The sequence below is a fragment of the Scyliorhinus torazame genome, chromosome 11 (assembly GCF_047496885.1).
Source record: "Scyliorhinus torazame isolate Kashiwa2021f chromosome 11, sScyTor2.1, whole genome shotgun sequence".
NCBI lineage: Eukaryota > Metazoa > Chordata > Chondrichthyes > Carcharhiniformes > Scyliorhinidae > Scyliorhinus > Scyliorhinus torazame.
In genome coordinates, this window is record NC_092717.1 from 141,695,168 (window position 1) to 141,716,407 (window position 21,240).

Sequence of the window (21,240 nt, forward strand, 5' to 3'; positions counted from 1 at the left end):
ATAGTATAAATTGTTGTTCCCTTTACATTTGGTATTCTTGCAAATTGCCCTGATGAATGCAAGATGAAAAGCTCCACCAAAAAAGTCTTCCTTCTATAATATTCAAGTTCTGTAGAACCAAACGACTAATTGTAATTAGCTGCTCAAAGATACTTAACCAACTAAAAAAAGGAATAGAAATAATTGGCTGGATTTTCCACGCCATTGGCCAGTGGCGGGATCACCTGGTCCTGCCGTAGTCAATGGGGTTTCCCGTTTAATACACCCCTCGTTACTTGTGCCGTCGGTGGAACCAGAATATTCCACCTGTGTGAACGGCCATAAAATTCTGACCAATGGGCGGATCTTGAGTTGCAGCCAAAACACTCACATGGCAGAGGGAAGTCAGGTTACATAGGAACACTTGACATTGGAAGATATTTGTCCTGCTTATGAACTGAAGACATTCTCCTTTTACCTCAGGTGTCTCGTGCCAGATGTGTCAAAAATTGTTACATTTGGTATATTGGCGGTATGTAAATGTTACAACATCCAATTAACCAACTGTCAAATTTCACTGGATCAACAACTTCATGAAACATTGAAGCACTCTTCAAATCAAAGCTCATAAATTAAACAGAGGTTGTCTTCTTTTTAATGTAAATCTTTCCATTAGTACTCGATCCATAAGTGTGTCTCTGCCCTTCATCTTCAAGTGCTCTCTTTCTGCTTCTAGCCTTAAATTTCACACATGGCACTGAAAAGGGGTTGATTCATTGTAATCTGTAGCTTAAATGCAAAGCCACAGGGAAGACAAATTATACACCCATTACAGCTGCCAGTTTACACAGATAAATGAGTTGGACACATAGACTGGGAATTTCTTTACAGCTGCTTCTACTCCACTGCTAAAGTTTTGTAGAAACCTTCTTGCACCACACTTCTGTCGAAGTTACTGTGCACAATTGGAATAAATCTGTGGAAATTCCCAGCTGTAAATACAGAGTTTGTCTACCCGAGGCAGGAGGTGTTGCTCTATTAATAATGTTGGTGAACCACAAGCCTTTCCCTTATATCGAACAAATGACCACACAACCAGTTAGTTCGTTCAAAAGATGATTTATTTACACACACAAGAATTTCCTCGACATGCAAACACAATATCTACTATGAGATAAACTACACCTATCAGCTACAATAACCTATACTTAACTTCAGGGCAACCGGCACTGTGCAAATGGATCAAGGCCTTTATTTGGATTTCACTTGGCTGGTTCGAAGAAAGTGGCTCTGTCTCTGCTGGGCTCATCCGTCAGGTAGCGATCATTGGTCTTGAACTTAGCTGTCTGTTCCTGCTGCAATTGGGTTGGCAGAGGCCGGATCCAAAAGAGACAGAACACATGGCTGTGCTCTCTTTTATACCTCTGGGATTGCCCGCTCTTTGGGGTGGTCCTTAACCTTGGACCCAATAGTTCGACAGGGCTCTGATCACTATCTTTGATTTCGGCCAATAAAGGGGCGGGTGCCTTGGTAGCTGGGCGGGTCCTTCGCGGTCATTGACCTTGGCATTTGGGCTTTCTGAGTAAAGGGAGTGGCACCGCGGTATCAGTCTGTGGCTGTACCGGTTGCTTGATTGGAGTTCTATTGTCCTGGTAAAATGGGACATTGAAATGAAAACAAACGGGGTTTTCGATCAGGCCTGTTTACCTGTGTTTCAGATACACATAGGCTCTGTATTTGTCTGGGTCCTGGGTTGGCCATATTTCCCATGGTCCTTTGCAGGTGGTCATCTTAGATGGCTATAGAGGTCTTGTGGCTCATTAGAGCACTTTGGCCTCTCAGCCAGAAGCTCTGCGTTCAAACTCACTCCAAGACCGTGGAAGCAACATTTATGATATGGCTCAGACAGGTTGATAATTAACCTGCTAATCCTTCCAACAATTCCCAATTATTCCCCAAAGGGAAAGAGTGTGGGTGAAGGTATGAAACAAACAAAAATCTGCCATAATAGAATCTAAGATGCTGGATATAGTATATGAGGTTAGTGTGCAAATAGACTTTTTCCCCCATGAAATATTTCAAGCATCTGCTAATATTCCACACACTATTTGCCATTTTACAAGTTTACAGTCATGCTAGGCACTATCCGTTACATTTTTAAGCTTTTCTAACCATTTGTTCATTTTTCTAGCGGGCGCAGCAAATGTCTTTGAGCCAATTGGGTGGATTTTCCTGACCCCTGAAGAATGGGGTTAGAGATGGAGGGGTTGGGAAAATAAGAGGTGGTCATGTTGAGAAGGCAGGCTCAGAACAGGATCGGCTGCCCACTTCATGTGGGCGAGCAGCCAATTAGAGTGTAAAAAGCCTCAATTGAGGCTGATTTTGTCCCATCACTGGTATTTTCCCATTGGTGTAGTGGAGTCCCCTCCACCCCCCCTGAGTGCGAAGGCCACCAGCTGGACGCAGGCAGGCCGGGAGGACCATTGGAACCAAAGTCTTCATGCTTCAGTGACGGGATACTTGGACGAAAGACAGCATCTGTAACCAAGAGCAATCCTGCAGAGTGGATGCTGAGAGGAGGGTGAATCTAGAACTAGGGGGCACAGTTTCAAAATAAAGGATCTCCCAAGTAAGATAGAGATGAGGAGGAATTTCCTCTCTCAGATGGTTGTTAATCATTCGAATTTACTACCCATGGAGCAGTGGAGCCTGGGTCATTGATTATTTTTAAGACTGAGTGAGACAGATTTTTGATCTATGAGGGAGTTATGGACGGGGTGGGGTGGTGGGGGGGAGGGGAGGGAAAATGGAGTTGTGTGCAGGTAGGAAAGTGGACTTAAGGCCACAATCTGATCAGCCATGATGTTATTGAATGGCAAACGGTTTGAGGAGCAAAATGGCACACTCCTCTTATTTCTTATATTTTTAATGTTCTTATGGAGGTATTTTTGCTCCATCCTGATGGCCCAGCCACTTCATGATTTTTTATTTACTGCCTTCTCTGCAGGCCAACTAGGGCAGCACAATGTGACCAATCTACTTTAGCACGTGGATCATTCCTGGAGGGACTGCTGAGGTTCCAGAGTGGTGGGCTCTCTGATTGAGCTTTCAATCTTGGGTACCTGGCCGCTGTCTTTAATGGGCTTGTGAGCAGGAGGCGGCGAGTTCGGAAGTTGCGCTGTCCATAAATTAGGTTTGGGTCTCCAATATGATTGCAATGTCAGGGTTCTGATGCCTGAGAGAATCCCACCCATTACTTCTCCCAAGAATTCACCCCGAGTTTGGTTTTCTTTTATTACGATTGAGCCATTATTTCTTCTTTCCCATTTGATGCTCAGACCCGAGTCCTCTGGCCTCTTGCAAGTAAGATTGTTAAACACATTACTACCATAGTTAGTAAATTTGACACATTTATTTGCGGTGCCAATCTATCTGCAAATAAATTGCAAATCAATTAGGGCTAAGGATGACTATTGAGAGGAGCCATTTGTTCCATCTGAAAATTTGTCAAATCTGAACCAAGTTCCCAGAGGTAAAAGATCAATGCTATAATTGGTTATATCGCCTACTTCCCTCTCTAACCTAGAAACCATACTTTAATATGTGTATAACGTTATGATTGGCAGGTAACCTTTTCACAGAGTATTCATTGAACAATGAAAAAGATTGTTTCAGGATTGAATTTATAATTTTTCCAATATTGTTGCAGCTTAACTCTATTTGTGACAGGTTTCATGCTAAACTACAAAGTATGATTGTCAAGTACAAGAATTTATTTTTATTCTCCTTTTTCACATTTTCTCCCAAATTTACACCCACCAACAATAATCAGTAACGAATGCAATGTCAATCCCCCATATCAATAACAACAATCCCATCCTCCCAACAAACCCCCAAACAGCATCCCACATGTTAATATAAACAAATAACAAAAAGAAATCAGGAATCACCCATAGTCACCATTAACACATACAGTCAGTCCAGTTTCACGTGCACCACTTTAGAGATTACCCTAAAAACCGCCTTCCAGTAATCCTCCAGCTTTGGACAGGATCAAAACATATGAATGTGGTTTGCGGGGGCCCCCCGCAATGTTCACACACATCTTCTACCCCCTCAAAGAGCCGAATCATCCTCGCCCTTGTGAGGTGTGCTCTATATACCACCTTCAGCTGCATCAGCCCCATCCTCGCGCAGGAGTGGAGGCATTCACCCTCCGGAGCACCTCGCACCAGAACCCTTCCTCCATACCATCTCCCAACTCGTCCTCCCACTTTGCCTTGATCCCATCCAGCGGTGCCTTCTCCTCTTCCAAAATAGCCCCGTAAACTCCCTTCTCCAGTCCCACTGTCTTCAGCACCTCCTCCAGCAATGTGGAAGCCAGCTCTACCGGGAAGCTCTGTACCTCCTTTCTGGCAAAGTCTCGAACCTACACGTATCTAAATATTTCCCCCTGCTCCAGCCCATACTTCGCTCCCAGCTTCTTCAATCCTGCAAACCGACCCCCAAGAAACAAATCTTTTAATGTCCTAATTACTTTCTTCACCAATCTCCAAAATTTCCATCCCACTGCCCTGGCTCAACTCTATGGTTTCCCCGAATCAGCATGTCCCTTGACCCTGCCCCAACCTGAAGTGCTGGCGAAACTACCTCCAAATTCTCAACAAAGCTATTACTACTGGACTCCCTGAGTATTTCCCCGGGGCCGCCGGGAACTGCGCTGATGCGAGTGCCTTCAATCCCGACCCCCGAGACAAACTCTCCTCCATTCTGACCCACTGGGAGTCAACCACTCTGACCCAGCTCCGTACCTTCTCCGTATTTGTCATCAGTAGTAATACATCAAGTTTGGAAGACTCAAAGTCCCTGCCTGCCTTCCTCTCTGTAGTAGCACCTTTCTAATTCTGGCCACCTTCCCTCCCCATATGAACAAGGTAATCATCCCTTCAATATTTCTAAAAAATGCCTTTGGCAGGAAAATCGGCAGGCATTGGAAAATAAACAGAATTTGTGGCGACATATTCATTTTAACCGCCTGTACCCAACCCGCCAGTGACAGAGGGAGACCATCCCACCTGGCCAGATTAGCACTCACCCTCCCCACCAAACTAGAAATGTTGTACCTACGGAGCCCCCCACAGTCCCAAGCAACCTGCACCCCCAGGTACCTAAAGTGAGCCCCTGCCCTACGGAATGGCAGCCCCCCACCCCTGCCCCCACCCCTGGCTGAGACACCACAAAATATTCACTCTTGTACAAGAATTTATCTTGAGTGACTTATACTGAAATACTTTGAACAGTTTTGTAGAGCAATGCAGTACAAATTTGCTCTGTTTTTAAACATAGTCAAATAACAAACGGACAGTTAGTTGTGTTTTCATTTGTTTTTAACGATTTAAGGAAAAATCTATCAAAGTTTTTTTGTACACATCTAGATAAGCTAAGTAAAGATACATTCAATTGCATTGCTTCTATTATCGAGAATATTAGTAGGGCAGCACAGTAGCACAGTGGGTAGCACTGTTGCTTCACAGCGTCAGGGTCCCAGGTTCGATTCCTGGTTTGTGTCACTGTCTGTGCGGAGTCTCCCCCCGCGCCTGCGTGAGTTTCCTTCGGGTGCTCTGGTTTCCTCCCATAAGTCCCGAAGGACATACTGTTAGGTGAATTGGACATTCTGAATTCTCCCTCTGTGTACCTGAACAGGCACCGGAATGTGGCGACTAGGGGCTTTTCACAGTAACTTCATTGTAGTGTTAATATAAGCCTACTTGTGACAATAAAGATTACTATTATTCGTAGTAGGCAAAATTATATTATGAAAAATATTTACCTATATGGTCAAAAAGTAGAGATCATACAGGAGGGCCGATTGACTAAGGATTTTATTTTGGCTGTTTAAAGGGAAAACGTGCAGTCCTGTGGTGAAGTTGTAATTTTTTTTCAATGTTTCCTGGAATGTGGACGTTGCTGACTATGCCAACTTTGTTGTCTGTTCCAAATTGCGAAAGTGGTGGTGAGCTGTGACTTTGAACTGCTGCTGTCCATGCGGTGTAGATCGAGTGGCAATGAAACAACAGCGATATAGTTGCAAATCAGGATAGGGTGTGGCCTAGGGAGAAAGTGTAGATGGTTTAAAAGCAAAATACTATGGATGCTGGACATCTGAAGTAAAACCAGAAAATGCTGAAAAGGGGCAGCAGGTTTGGCAGGATCTGTGGAGAGAGAAACAGAGTTAACGTTTTGAGTCGATATGACTCTTCTTTGGAACCCACAGGTGCTGCCAGATCTTCTGAGCTTGTCGAACAGTTTATGTTGTTATAATTTGTAGGTGGTGGTGTTCCCATGTGTCTGCTGCACTTTTCTAGATGACGGGGGTTGTGGGTTTGGAAGGTGCTGTCGAAGGTGCATCTTGTATATAGTACACACTGCTGCCACTGTACATTGGCGATAGGAGTGAATGTTTAAGTTGATGCAAATTAAGTGGCTGCTTTGTCCAGGATGGTGTTGAGCTTCTTGAGTGTTTTGGAACTGCACTTATCCAAGTAAGTAGAAAGTATTCCATCCCATTTCCTAATTTGGCCCTTGTAAATGGTGGACCAGCTTTGGAGAGTCAGGAGGTAAGCTACTTGCTGCAGAATTCCAACCTCTGATCTGTTCTTGTAGCCACACTATTTAAATGGCTGGCCCAGTTTGTTTCTGGCCAATGGTAACTCCCCAGGATGTTGATAGTCGGGGATTTAGCAATGGTAATTAACACCATTGAATGTCAAATGGAGATGGTTAGATTCTCTCTTGCAGATAGTCATTGCCTGGCACTTGTATGGCACGAATATTACGTGCCACACATTTTAGGGGGAGATGGAGACGGTGGCTGAGTGGTATTGTCACTGGATAAAGAATCCAAAGCCCAGAGTCCCAGGCTAATGCCCTGGGAACATTTGTTCAAATTCCACCATGGCAGAGTGGAATTTAAATTCAATTAATTCATAACATCGGGAATTGAAAGCTGGTCTCAGCAATGATAACCATGAAAGTATTATTGACTATTGTAAATACCCATCTGGTTCATTAATGGCCTTTAGGGAAGAAAATCTTCTGTCCTTACCTGGCCTGGCCTTCATGTGACTCCAGATCCACAGCAATGTAGTTGACTCTTAATTACTCTCTGAAATGGCTTAATAAGCTGCTCAGTTCAAGGGCAATTAGTGATGGGCAACAAATGCTGACATTGCCAGCGATACCCACATTACATCAAAGAATAAAGAATGAATCACCCCAAGCCTGAATTTTGTTTTAATCAAATACACTACTTCAGAATCTGAGGAATAACGAATGGGACTCAACTATGTGCAATCATCAATGAACATCCCTACTTTGCAACCCATGATGGAAGGAAGGTCATTGATGAAGCAGTTGAAGATGGTTGGGCTCAGTACACTATCCTGAGGAACTCTAACAGAGATGTCCTGGGTCTGAGATAATTGACCTCCAACAACCACAACCATTTTCCTTTGTGCAAGGTATGACTCCAACCAGTGAAGAGTTTTCCCTGTGATTCCCGTCAATTCCAATCTTGCACATTTGATGCCACACTCTGTGAAATGTTGCCTTAATGTCAAGGGCAGTCACTCTCACCTCACCTCTGGGGTTAAATTCTTTTTTGCAAATTTGGATCAAGACGGCAATGAGGTCAGATGTTGAATGGCCCTGACCAAACTGAGCGTAAGTGAATATTATTGCTGTGGAAGTGCCACTTGATAGCATTGTCGATGGCATTGTCACTTTGCTGATGATTGAAATGGACTGGAGGGACGGTATTTCCCTGGGTTGAATTTGTCCTGTTTTTTGTGACTAGGACGCACCTGGTCAATTTTCTACATTATTAGGTAGATGCCAATGTTGCAGCTCTACTGGAACAGTTTGGTTGGGCTGCAGCTAGTGCTGGATAAGAAATTTTCTGCACTATTGCTGGGATTTAAAAAAATAAATTTAGAGAACCAAATTATTTTTTTCCAATTAAGGAGCAATTTAGCGTGTCCAATCCACCTACCCTGCACATCTTTTTGGGTTGTGAGGGTGAGACCCATGCAGGCATGGGGAGAATGTGGTTTGTGATTGCTGGGATGTTGTCAGTACCCATTTTCCTTTCAGTATCCGGTGCCTTCAGCAGTTTCTTGATATCATGGGGAGTGAATCAAATTAGCTGAACTGGCATCTGTGATGCTATTGACCTTAGGCGGAGACTGATATGGATCACCAACTTGACATTTCTAGCTGAAGGTGGTTACAAATGCCTTTTGCAGTGACATGCCTGGATCTCCCTTCATTGAGGATAGGAACATTTGGGGATCCTCTTCCTCCTATTAGCACAGTGCTAGTGGCACAGTAACACAGAGGCTAGCACTGTTGCTTCAAAGCGCCAGGGTCCCAGGTTCGATTCCCGGCTTGGGTCACTGTGCGGAGTCTGCACGTTCTCCCCATGTCTGCGTGGGTTTCCTCCGGGTGCTCTGGTTTCCTCCCATAAGCCCCGAAAGACGTGCTTGTTAGGTGACTTGGACATTTTGAATTCTCCCTCTGTGTACCTGAACAGGCGCCGTAGTGTGGTGACGAGGGGGGTTTCACAGTAACTTCATTGTTAATGTAAACCGACTTGTGATAATAATAAAGATTATTATTATTCCTAGGTTACAGATTGTGGTTGAATACAATGCTGATGTTGATTGAAAGCCCACAGAATCTCATGGATGCCTTGTTTTGAGTTTATTGGTCTGTACTGAATCTGTTCCTTTTAGCACTGCGGTATTGCCACACGACATAAAGGAAAGTATGCTCAGTGTGAAGATATGAAGTTTACAAGGCCTATACAGTGGACACATCCACCAATGCTGTCATGGGTAGATGAATCAGTGACAGGTAGATTGTTGAGGATGAGGTCTAGTACTGGGCTGTCTAAACTTTTTGTTTGGGCAACCACACTTCAATATTTCTCTCACTCAAGGGGCCGATGAGTACATTTTAGAATTATTAAATTTGGCACAACATTACACATGAATATAAAAAAGTGATATGAAAAGAAACAACTTGCTGAGCAAAAAAACAGTAATAAAATAAATATGAGTATTAGAAACATGGAAAATAGGAGCCGGAGTAAGTTATCCAGTCCTTTGAGCCTGCACCATCATTCAATACGATCATGGCTAATCCATTATCTCAACATCGTACACCCATGCTTTCCCCAAATGCCTTTCGAGTCGAGAAATCTATCTTTTCCTTCTTAAATATATTCAGTGCCTTGACCTCAGCAGCTTTTAGAAGTAGAGAATTCCGTAAGTTCACCAGCCTCTGTGTGAAAAAGTTTCTCCTCATCTCAGTCCTAAATGGCTGCCCAGCATCCTGAGAGTATGACACCCTTGTTCTAGATCCTCCAGCCAGAGAAAATAGCATCCCTGGCAATCGCCAGCCCTGTCAGAAGCTTATACGTTTCAATTAGATCCCCTTCATTCTTCTAAACTCCAGTGAATACAGACCTAATTGATCCAATCTCTCTTCATACGACAGTGCTGCCATCCCAAGAATCATACTGGTGAACCTTCGCTGCACTCCCTCCATGAAAAGTATATCCAAAACTGCACACTGTCATGTGAGAGTACCTTTAAGAAATGGGTGTTTATTATTGCAATGATGTCAGAGAGTGTGTGGAGCTAGGCTGACTGTCAGCTTTTTACTTTCGCTTTAGGCTTTTTGCTGCAGGGTGGATTTGGTTTCATTTTAGTTTTGGAAAAGCTGCAATCACAGCAGGATGTGTGTGAATCTCTGCAAGCTTATGAATGTCCATGCTGATTTCAACGTGGTAACTGTTCTCAGTAGTGAAGTTAAACCTGAGAAGCTTCTGTTAAAAGTTTTGTTTTTAAGTCTTATGGATGTTAAAAGGAAAGCTTAAAAGACTACTTAGTGTTGTAGTCTTTGGGGATTGTATTTGAATTGATGGTTGCTAAGATGTTCACTGTATGTTTAAAAAAGGTTAACTTGAGTTCATAGAATAAACATTGTTTTGCTTTAAAAAATACTTTTCCATTTCTGCTGTACCACATCTGCAGAGCGGGCCGTGTGCTCACCATATCACAATCTATTAAAAGTTATGGGTCAGGTGAACTCCATGGTACATTTTGGGGTTCTCTAAACCCTGGCCCATAACAACACAACACTCCAGATGTAGTCTCACCAAGACCCTGTATTGCTGCAGAACCTGTAGACCCTGCAAAGTCCTCTTTACTAACATCTGGGTGCTTGCGCCAAAGTTGGGAGAGCTATCTCACACACTAGTCACGCAACAGCCTGACAGTCATACTCACAGAATCATACCTCACAGACAATATCCCAGACATCAATACTACCATTCCTGGGTATGTCCTGTCTCACCGGCAAGGCAGGCCCAGCAGAGGGGATGGCATATGGTATACACAGAAGAACAAAGAACAAAGATAGGTACAGCACAGGAACAGGCCCTTCGGCCCTCCAAGCCCGTGCCGACCATGCTGCCCGACTAAACTACAATTTTCTACACGTCTGGGTCCGTATCCCTCTATTCCCATCCTATTCATGTATTTATCAAGATGCCCCTTAAATGTCACTATCGTCCCTGCTTCCACCACCTCCTCCGGCAGCGAGTTCCAGGCACCCACTACCCTCTGTGTAAAAAACTTGCCTCGTACATCTACTCTAAACCTTGCCCCTTGCAACTTAAACATATGCCCCCTAGTAATTGACCCCTCTACCCTGGGGAAAAGCCTCTGACTATCCACTCTGTCTATGCCCCTCATAATTTTGTAGACCTCTATCAGGTCACCCCTCAACCTCCGTCGTTCCAGTGAGAACAAACCGAGTTTATTCAACCGCTCCTCATAGCTAATGCCCTCCATACCAGGCACCATTCTGGTAAATCTCTTCTGAACCCGCTCTAAAGCCTCCACATCCTTCTGGTAGAGTGGAGACCCGAATTGAACACTATACTCCAAGTGTGGCCTAACCAAGGTTCTATACAGCTGCAACATGACTTGCCAATTCTTATACTCAATGCCCCGCCCAATGAAGGCAAGCATGCCGTATGCCTTCTTGACTACCTTCTGCACCTGTGTTGCCCCTTTCAGTGACCTGTGGACCTGTACACCTAGATCTCTCTGACTTTCAATACTCTTGAGGGTTCTACCATTCGCTGTATATTCCCTACCTGCATTAGACCTTCCAAAATGCATTACCTCACATTTGTCCGGATTAAACTCCATCTGCCATCTCACCGCCCAAGTCTCCAAACAATCTAAATCCCGCTGTATCCTCTGACAGTCCTCATCGCTATCCGCAATTCCACCAACCTTTGTGTCGTCTGCAAACTTACTAATCAGACCAGTTAGATTTTCCTCCAAATCATTTATATATACTACAAACAGCAAAGGTCCCAGCACTGATCCCTGCGGAACACCACGAGTCACAGCCCTCCAATTAGAAAAGCATCCTTCCATTGCTACTCTCTGCCTTCTATGACCTAGCCAGTTCTGTATCCACCTTGCCAGCTCACCCCTGATCCCGTGTGACTTCACCTTTTGTACTAGTCTACCATGAGGGACCTTGTCAAAGGCCTTACTGAAGTCTATAAAGACAACATCCACTGCCCTACCTGCATCAATCATCTTTGTGACCTCTTGGAAAACCTCTATCACGTTAGTGAGACACGATCTCCCCTTCACAAAACCATGCTGCCTCTCATGAATACGACCATTTGCTTCCAAGTGGAAGTAGATCCTGTCTCGAAGAATTCTCTCCAATAATTTCCCTACCACTGAAGTAAGGCTCACCGGCCTGTAGTTCCCTGGATTATCCTTGTTACCCTTCTTAAACAAAGGAACAACATTGGCTATTCGCCAGTCCTCCAGGACATCACCTGAAGACAGTGAGGATCCAAAGATTTCTGTCAAGGCCTCAGCAATTTCCTCTCTAGACTCCTTGAGTATTCTGGGGTAGATCCCATCAGGCCCTGGGGACTTATCTACCTTAATATTTTTCAAGACGCCCAACACCTCGTCTTTTTGGATCTCAATGTGACCCAGGCTATCTACACACCCTTCTCCAGACTCAAAATCCACCAATTCATTCTCTTTGGTGAATGCTGATGCAAAGTATTCATTTAGTACCTCGCCCATTTCCACTGGCTCCACACATAGATTCCCTTGCCTATCCTTCAGTGTGCCAACCCTTTCCCTGGCTACCCTCTTGCTTTTTATGTACGTATAAAAAGCCTTGGGATTTTCCTTAACCCTATTTGCCAATGACTTTTCGTGATCCTTTCTAGCCCTCCTGACTCCTTGCTTAAGTTCTTCCTACTTTCCTTATATTCCACACAGGCTTCGTCTGTTCCCAGCCTTTTAGCCCTGACAAATGCCTCCTTTTTCTTTTTGACGAGGCCTACAATATCTCTCGTTATCCAAGGTTCTCAAAAATTGCCGTATTTATCCTTCTTCCTCACAGGAACATGCCGGTCCTGAATTCCTTTCAACTGGCACTTTAAAGCCTCCCACATGTCAGATGTTGATTTACCCTCAAACACCCACCCCAATCTAGGTTCTTCAGTTCCCACCTAATATTGTTATAATTAGCCTTCCCCCAATTTAGCACATTCACCCTAGGACCACTCTTATCCTTGTCCACCAGCACTTTAAAACTTACTGAATTGTGGTCACTGTTCCCAAAATGCTCCCCTACTGAAACTTCTACCATCTGGCCGGGCTCATTCCCCAATACCAGGTCCAGTACAGCCCCTTCCCTAGTTGGACTGTCTACATATTGTTTTAAGAAGCCCTCCTGGATGCACCTTACAAACTCTGCCCCGTCTAAGCCCCTGGCACTAAGTGTGTCCCAGTCAATATTGGGGAAGTTGAAGTCTCCCATCACCACAACCCTGTTGTTTTTACTCTTTTCCAAAATCTGTCTACCTATCTGCTCCTCTATCTTGCGCTGGCTGTTGGGAGGCCTGTAGTAAACCCCCAACTTTGTGACTGCACCCTTCTTATTCCTGATCTCTACCCATATAGCCTCACTGCCCTCTGAGGTGTCCTGGCAACTGCTTGGCCCAAGACCGTAAGAAACTACAGAGAGTCGTGAACACAGCCCAGTCCATCATGCGAACCCACCTCCAATCCATTGTCTCTGTCTACACCTCCCCTGCCTTGGGAAAGCGGGCAACATAATCAAAGACCCTTCCCACCTGGGTTATTCTCTCTCCCAACCTCTTCCATCGCGTAGGAGATACAAAGGTATGAGAACACACGCTACAGATTCAAACACAGCTTCTTCCCCGCTGTTACCAGACTCCCAAATGGGTCTCTTATGAACTGAACCGATCTCTCCGCGCATCTTCCCTCCTGAATAGTACTCCATTCCGTATGTTTCACCCGATGTATATGTATTTACGTTCTGTCTTTATCGTATGTCCTATGTCTTTCATGTATGGAACGATCTGTCTGGACTGTTCTCAGAACAATACTTTTCACTGTACCTCGGTACACGGGACAATAAACCAAAATCCAAATGCAAATCCACTCTTCTGCATTGATTGATTGATTGATTTGATTTATTGTCACATGTACCGAAGAGTATTTTTCTGCAGCTGAGGGAACGTACACAGTATGTACATAGTAGACAAAAAGAATAATCAACAGAGAACATTGCCAAATGGTACATTGACGAACAATGATTGGTTACAGTGCGGAACAAGGGGCCAAACAAAGCAAATACATGAGCAAGAACAGCATAGGGCATCGTGAATAGTGTTCTTACAGGGAACAGATCAGCCCAGGGGGGAGACGTTGAGGAGTCTTGTAGCTGTGGGGAAGAAGCTGTTCCTATGTCTGGATGTACGGGTCTTCAGATTTCTGCATCTTCTGCCTGATGGAAGGGTCTGGAAGAAGGCAATACCTGGGTGGGAGGGGTCTCTCATAATGCTTTCTGCCTTCCTGAGGCAGCGGGGGTGTATACAGAATCAACGTGGGAGTGGCAACTTGTGTGATGTGTTGTGCTGTGTTCACGACACTCTGCAGTTTCTTGTGATCTTGGACCGAGCAGTTGCCATACCAGGCTGTGATGCAGCCGGATAGGATGCTCTCTATCGCACACCTGGAGAAGTTTGTGAGAGTCGATGCAGACATGCCAAATTTCTTTAGCTCCCGTAGGAAGTAGAGACGTAGTTGGGCTTTCTTGACTGTAGCATCAATGGGAGTGGACCAGGACAGACTGTTGGTGATGGTGACCCCCAGGATCTTAAAGCTATCGACCATCTCCACTTCGGAGCCATTGATGCAGACGTGAGTGTGTGTCATGCTACTCTTCCTGAAGTCGATGATCAGTTCCTTGGTCTTTCCGACATTTAGAGAGAGGTTGTTTTTTCTACACCATGCAACCAAGTGATTTGCATGGTGTACCAATCCTGTAGTCTGATTCGTCGTGTTTGAGATACGGCCCACCACAGTCGTATCATCCGCAAACTTATAGATTGAGGTGGAGTTAAATCTTGCCACACAGTCATGTGTGTATAGGGAGTACAGTAGAGGACTGAACACACATCCGTGTGGGGATCCGGTGTTGAGGACTATTGAGGCGGAGGTGCTGTTGCCTATCCTGACAGATTGCATCTGTTGGTGAGGAAGTCAAGGATCCAGCTGCACAAGGAGGGGTCAAGTCCAAGATTGCAGAGTTTGGTTATTAATCTTGTCAGGATAATGGTGTTGAAGGTGGAGCTGTAGTCTATGAACAGCAGTCTGACGTAGGTGTCCTTGTTGTTGAGGTGTTCGAGTGTTGACTGTAGAGCCAGGGAGATAGCATCTGCTGAGGACCGGTTGCAGTGATAGGCAAACTGCAGTGGATCGAGACTGTCTCAGGATTAGCCGCTCTTGTCCTTCTTTAAAATAAGTGAAAGGGAAGCCCGAGACAGTGTGGGCAGAAGCTCCCCCTTGCCCACCGACCATTGTACATCTCCAATAGTAGGGGTTCCAATTCTGTGCCAAAGGTTTTATAGAACTCCGCTGGGAACCCATTTGAGCACGGGGCCTTCCCAGCCTGCATTGAGCCCATGCCGCTCATCACTTCCCCCGGACTGATCGGGGCTTCCAACCCCTGAATCTTCCCCTCCTTGACCAGCGGGAAATCCAGACCATCCAAAAACTGCCTCATGCCCTCACTTCCCACCGGAGGCGCTGAACTATAAAGTCCCCGATAACAGGCCTCAAATACCCAGTTCACCTCCCCTGCTTCAGTGACAACCTCCCCCCCCCGAATCTTCCTCGCTGCCTGCCACCTCAACTGCAAGTATCCTGCTGGCTCCAGCCCCCCCCCCCACCTCCACCCCCCTCCCCCCCACCGGCCCGCCACTGCTGCCCCACCACCTTTCCGGTAGACATCAGCACAAACTCCAGCTGGGGCTTCTTCCTCTCCTTCAGCAATCCCTTCGATCCACCTCCAGAAAGGCCTCCACCAATCTTAGTCTTTCCACCCACTCCACCTTCTCCTTTGCGCCCTGATCGAAATAAACTCTCCCATGATCACTGCCTTCAGCATCTCCCACAACACAGAGGTGGAGACTTCATCACTCTTATTGAGCTCCACATAGTTGTGTATAGCCATTCCTATCTTTTCGCAGACTCCTTATCAGCCAACAGCACCACATCCAACCTCCACTGCAGCTGCTGGAAACTCCCATTTCCACATGCAGGTCCACCATTCTCCAATGCCATGGTATGCATCAGGATCCAGGATAGAGTGCCTGGTAATCCTTTCCCTTCAGAAGTTTGTAGAGGATTGGCCACCTCTGTAAATCCTGGAATAAATAACCTTGGTATACCACCAATCCTTTTAAAAAAAAACATTTTATTAAGGCATTTATGGTTTAATAACAATAAACGATACAAATACAAATGTAAACATAATTCAGTGCGTAACACATCCCTCCATCTTCCACTGTTCCTGCCTACTCTAGACACCAAATAGCCTAACTCCCCCTAACTCCCTTACTCCCTCACCCCCTCCCCTTATTGAATCTACTGACAGTTTAGTTTTCACCGAAGAAGTCGATAAACGGCTGCCACCTCCGAAAGAATCCTAACGTTGATCCTCTCAGGGCAAACGTAATTTTCTCAAGTCTAAGAAACCCCGCCATGTCGCGAACCCAAACCCCTGATTTCAGGGGCTCCGTGTCCCTCCACGCCAGCAATATCTGTCTCTGGGTTACCAAGGGGGCAAAGGCCAAAACATCAGCCTCTCTCACCCGCCTGGACTCCCGGGTCTTCCTATACTCCAAAAATCACCACCTCTGGACTCGGCGCCCCCCTCGTTTTTAGTACCATTTACATGACATCAGCAAATCCCTGCCAGCATCCCCTAAGCTTAGGGCATGCCCAAAGCATGTGGACATGGTTTGAGGGCCCTCTCGCACACCTCACACACCTGTCCTCCATCCCAAAAAACCTGCTCATCCAGGCCACCATTATGTGTAAGGCCTGTACATGATGAGGACGTGTTGACTCAACTCAGCGCACCCTCCCACAGACCCACCTCTACCTCCCACCCAGCTCATCTTCCCATTTACTCTTTAGCTCACCTATCTGCGTTTCCTCCCACTCCATAAGCTCTTCATAGATTTCCGAAACCTTACCCTCCCCCACCCCCGTTCTAGAAACTACCTTGTCCTGTATCCCCTGTGGTGGTACAAGCGGAAAGGTCGAAACCTGCCTTCACGTAAAATCCCATTCCCTCCCGGTGATTCAAACTCCTCCTGCAAATCCTCTAAACATGGAAAGCATGCATCTATCAATAGATCCCCCAGCCTCCCAATCCCAGCTCTCTGCCACCTCTGAAACCCCCCATCCATCCTCCCTGGGACAAACCGGTGATTGCCACAAATTGGAGTCCACACCCTCCACTCCCTCCACTCGCATATGCTTCCGCCACTGCCCTCAAACTCTCAGAGCCGCCGCCACCACTGGGCTTGTGGAGTACCGGGCCGGCGAGAACGACAGAGGGAGCCGTTACCAATGCCCCCAAACTTGTGCCCTTACATGATGCCACCTCGACTCACTCCCACACCAGCCCCCCCCCCTTCTCCACCACTACCCACTTCCTAATCATTGCTATGTTTGCCGCCCAGTAGTAGTTACTAAGGTTCGGCAGCGCCAGCCCACCTCCCCTCAGTTCTGCTCTAACAGTACTTTCTTTACTCGTGGGGTTTTACCAGCCCACACAAACTCAGAGATCACCCTACTCACCCGCTTAAAAATGGCCTATGGTATAAAAAATAGGGAGGCACTTGAAAACAAACAAAAATCTCGGGAGGACCGTCATTTATACGGTCTGTGCCCTCCCCGCCAGTGACAATGGGAGTATGTTCCACCTTCGAAAGTCTCCTTCATTTGTTCAACTAACCGGGTCAAATTTTATTTATGTAACTGCTCCCATCCCTGTGCCACCTGAATTCCCAAGTAACGAAAACTCCGTCTCACCATTTTAAATGGCAGCTCCCCCAGTCTCCTCTCCTGCCCCTCGCCTGGATCACAAAACCTCACTTTTACCCATGTTCAATTTGTACCCCGGGAATCGGTCAAATTCTCTTAAGATTCACATCATCTCCCCCATTCCCCCTAATGAGTCAGAAATAAATAAGAGTAGGTCGTCTGCATATAACGAGACCCTGTCCGTCCCCCCCCCCCCCCCCCCCCCGACAAGCCCCTTCCAGCCCTTTGACGCTCTCAGTGCCATCGCCAATGGCTCTACAGTAACAGTGGGGAGAGGGGACATCCTTGCCTTGTCCCCCGGTGCAGTCTAAAGTAGTCTGAACTCACCCGGTTCGTCCGCACATTCGCCACCAGTGCCTGGTACAACAACCGAACCTAGTCAATAAAGCCCTGCCCAAACCCAAACCTTCCCAAGACCTTCCACAAATAATTCCATTCCACCCAGTCGAAGGCTTTTTCCGCGTCCATAGCGACCACTACCTCCGCTCGGAGGGCATCATGTTCACTTTTAGGAGCCTTCTAACGTTGGCCGTTAGCTGCCTACCTTTAACACATCCCGTCTGGTCTTCCCCTATCATCCCCGGAACACAGTCCTCTATCCTTGAGGCCAAAATTTTGGCCAGCAATTTGGCATCAACATTCAGTAGGGAGATTGGTCTGTATGACCCGCATTGCTCTGGGTCCTTCTCCCGCTTCAGGATCAATGAGATCGAAGCCTGTGACATTGTTGGGGGAAGGACACCTCACTCCCTAGCCTCATTAAATGCCCTCACTAGCAACGGGCCCAGCATCCCAGAAAACTTCTTATAAAATTCCACTAGGCAGCTGTCCGGTCCCAGGGCCTTGCCCAACTGCACCCGCCTCATAAACCCCGCGTCGTCTCAATTTGATGCGTAAATATTCACTAATACCACCGGCATCCCCTCCAGCTTCCCACTCACCATCATATACCTACCCCGAGTCCGCCTCTATATTCCCTACCTTAAATGCCACCCTTATGACGCATATTGATCAAGACCGTAACGCCCCTAGTTTTAGAGTCGAATACGCGAGCCTTCTTGACCGGCCCATTCAACCCATTTGATGAGCCCCCCCCCCCCCCCCCCCCCGATCAACCATCGCCCTTCTTAGGCCAGCGTCCAGCTCGCGTCCCGCGCCTCCTCAGGCCTGCCCTCGGGCGCCCACCGTCCTCGACCTCCAATTTGCCCCCCCCCATGCCAGTCCCTCCCTTCGTCACCAGAACAATTCCTCCCCACCCACCCCCCACTAACAAAACAACAATCCCAACCCCCCATATCAAACTAGTCACCTGCACTCCCCCCACTGCACTTCCATGAGCTAGCCTGCCCAGCTAGCCTAGTTGCCCCGCCCATGGCGCCAAGCATCCTACCCCCTATTGTTCTGCCCCCCCCCGCTCAAACATTCAAATGCAACACATAACAATCCCCAACAACGCAAAGAAGAAAATACCACCTACAAGAACAAAGTTAACCAACATACAAAACTGAAAAAAAAAAGTGGTTCAAAAACACTACATACACAGCCCATAAAGAAAAGAAATTTTAGCAGCACAGGCACAGAATTACTTGCCTCCAAGTTCAATGTCCTCCATCACAAAGTTTATCGCCTCATCCGGCGATCCGAAATAAAGTTCTTGACCCTCGTAAGTGACCCACAAGCGTGCTGGGTACAACATGCCAAGCGTCACCCCCTTCTTGAAGAGGGCCGATTTAACTTTGTTGAAGCTCGCCCTCCTTTTGGCCAGTTCTGTACCCAAGACCTGGTAAATGCGCAGCTCGTTATTTTCCCATTTACAGCTCCTCGTCTGCCGGGCCCACCTGCAGATCTGTTTCTTATTCAGGAACCGGTGCATTCGTACCACCATCGCCCTCGGCGGCTCATTCATTCGCGGCTTCCTCAAAGCACTCTGTGTGCCCTGTCCACTTCCAAAGGTCGAGCAAACGCACCTTCACCCAGCAGCTTTTTGAACATACGGTCCACGTATCCCCCTGTGTCCGAACCTTCGATGCCCTTTGGGAAGCCAATGATCCTCAAATTCTGCCTGAGCGACCTGTTCTCCAGATCCTCTACCTTCTCCTGCAGCCTTTTCTGGTGGTCCCTCATCAAATCCATCTCCGCTGCCATCGCTATTAGCTAATCCTCGTGCTCAGCCACCGTCTCTTCCACCTTCTGAATCGCCTGTCCCTGAATCGCTTCCAATTTTGCTCCACCCGGTCAATCCATGTCTTAATCGGGTCCAGGTACACCTGTCTTTACTTGGCGAAGCACTTTTACTGATTTTACAATTTTACTGATCAAATCCCCCATAAGTCGGGGAAAAAGGTCCCAAAAGTCCACCACGAGCGGGAGCTACCAAACAAGCGACCTCTCACTCCATGGCCGCCACTGGAAGTCCACCAATCCTTTTTTAAAAATAAATTTAAAATACCCAATTTTTTTTTTCCAATTAAGGGTCAATTTAGCGTGGCCAATCCACCCCCCTGCACATCTTTGGGTTGTGTGGGTGAGACACACGCAGACACGGGGAGAATGTGCAAACTCCACACGGACAGTGACCCGGACTCGGGGCCGGGATCGGACCCAGGTCCACGGTGCTGTGAGGCAGCAGTGCTAACCACTATGCCACCGTGCTGCCCCCTATCCACCAATCCTAGGAAAGAACTGTGAATGGTTTTAGAACTCAGAAAGGTAATCACTGAACAATTTTGACCCTATGGTGTTTATTTGTGACCTTATGGAGATATAGGGACTGCCAGAAAGGTAAAGAAAAAAGAACCTACATGTATGCTCAGAGTAGGGTAGGTGCCTCTCTGACGATAGGGGTACATTTAGGTGTTACCTTATTCAAGCATTGATAATAAATGGTAAGCCTCTAGCTGACATCCGAGGCGGGATTATCCCGGATCAGCGAGGTGGCCCGATGCCGGCGTAAAAAACGGCGAGAACCACTCTGGCATCAGACCGACCGGAAGTTGCGGAATTCTCCGCACTTCCCGGGGGTTAGGCCGGCGACGGAGAGGTTGGCGCCGCGCCAGCCGGTGCTGAAGGGCCGTAGTGGGTTAGTGCATGCGCACAACCGCCACCATGGTTCCGTGCATGCGTAGACCAGCTGGCGTATTCTGGCGCATGCACAGGGAGGTGTCTTCTCCGTGCCGGCCATGGCGGAGCCCTACAGGGGCCAGTGCGGAAGGAAAATGTGCCCCCATGGCACAGGCCCGCCCGCAGATTGGTGGGCCCCGATGGCGGGCCAGGCCACCGTGGGGGGCCAGCCACCGGGGCCAGATCCCCCCCCCCCCCCCCGCTCCCCCGAGGACCGCACCAGCCGGCCTACCAGCCATGTCCCGCCGTGTGGGACCAAGTCCAATCCACGCCGGCAGGACTGGCCAGAAACTGACGGCTGCTCGGCCCATCGGGGCCCGGAGAATTGCCGGGGGTGCCGCTGGCACCAACCCCCGACCGGCGTGGTGTGATCCCCGCCCCCACCCGAAAACCGGCGCCGGAGAATACGGCAACCGGCGTCGGAGTGGCGGGGCTGGATTCATGCCACCCCCCGGGGATTCTCCGACCCGGCGGGGAGTCGGAGAATCCCGCCCTTGGTTTCCGAACCAGCCAGAAGGGAAAGTTGGTTGCAAATGTGCCTGGCCTCTGAGGCTGAATTAATCACACCTTGAGTATACGGGTAACTTTCTTT

The 21,240-nt window shown here is 47.4% G+C and overlaps 1 protein-coding gene across 3 annotated transcripts in view; it reads left to right on the forward strand.

Moving 5' to 3' along the window:
• LOC140385559 (nucleolar protein 4-like) overlaps positions 1–21,240 on the forward strand; it is a 635,493-nt gene that overhangs the window by 176,457 nt on the left and 437,796 nt on the right. The gene's annotated exons all lie outside the window — the stretch shown is intronic.